This window comes from Jatropha curcas, chromosome 3 (assembly GCF_041381405.1).
Source record: "Jatropha curcas cultivar XTBG-Jc1 chromosome 3, XTBG_Jcur_1.0, whole genome shotgun sequence".
NCBI classification, from domain to species: Eukaryota; Viridiplantae; Streptophyta; class Magnoliopsida; order Malpighiales; family Euphorbiaceae; genus Jatropha; species Jatropha curcas.
Genome location: NC_143153.1, coordinates 25,054,819 through 25,055,769, shown reverse-complemented (window position 1 = coordinate 25,055,769; position 951 = coordinate 25,054,819). Strand labels below are relative to the sequence as shown.

The window sequence follows — 951 nt, the reverse complement described above, 5'->3', positions numbered from 1 at the left end:
TATTTCATATGAAATAATTGTATTCGATCAATATTGTAGGTAGCTGTGCTCCCTAATTTGAAGGACACTGTTTTTTTTTTAGGCTAAAAATTACGAATCTTATTGGATTTGTGGAGAATAGGCTTTTGCCAATTGACTTTGTGGGTTAATATAAAACAACTGCTTAATTTCCTTATAAAAAATAAAAACTGAGCAACAAGCAACAAGTGGCTGTAGTTTAGTGGTAAGAATTCCACGTTGTGGCCGTGGAGACCTGGGCTCGAATCCCAGCAGCCACACTTTATTTGTAACTTTTTCTTTTTCTTTCCTGGCTGTCCCTCAATTAACACCTTACATCTTGTTGGTTTATAAATCAAATCATGTATTTTAAAAGAACTTGTGAGATTCAAGTCTCTCATCCTCTGCCAGTTAACCTATATTGTGATAATCAAATCATATTATAAGAGAAAGCTTGCTTCTGGTTTGATGCGTCTGCAATTCCTATTTCCTCTAGAGTACAACTTGCTTATATTTTTACAAAGACACTTTCTAGTCTTGTGTTCAATTTTTTTTCTATCCAGGTGGGAATTCTCCAGTTTGTAGTAACAAATTTTGCAGCAGCAACAACATAACATAATTATCTTTAAAAGTCAAGCCAGTTAGTTTTAGATATTTTCATTAGTTATAAAACTTGCAACAAACTATAACTGTATTTTATTTTTCCCCGCCTAATCCTTGTATATAAAGCAATATACTCAGTAACGCTACAGTATGATCAATTCTCTTCAAAGCTTTGTATGTTTCAGAAAGTGGACTTGGGTTGAGGAGAGGAGGGTAAGATATCTATCGTACGATCAAGGAATTTATCACATCAACTTCTCGGGAACTTCTCTATCTTTGGGAATCAAACAAAATGAAATTCATCATTCTCCAGAAGCTTCTTGTTCCCGATTTCACTTTCCCCGGCCAAAC

The 951-nt window shown here is 34.6% G+C and overlaps 1 non-coding gene across 1 annotated transcript; it reads left to right on the top strand.

Moving 5' to 3' along the window:
* The first annotated feature begins 206 nt into the window (after positions 1–206).
* TRNAH-GUG (transfer RNA histidin (anticodon GUG)) lies at positions 207–278 on the top strand. Its single transcript has one exon. It is a non-coding gene; the product is annotated as a tRNA-His (tRNA).
* Positions 279–951: the final 673 nt, after the last annotated feature.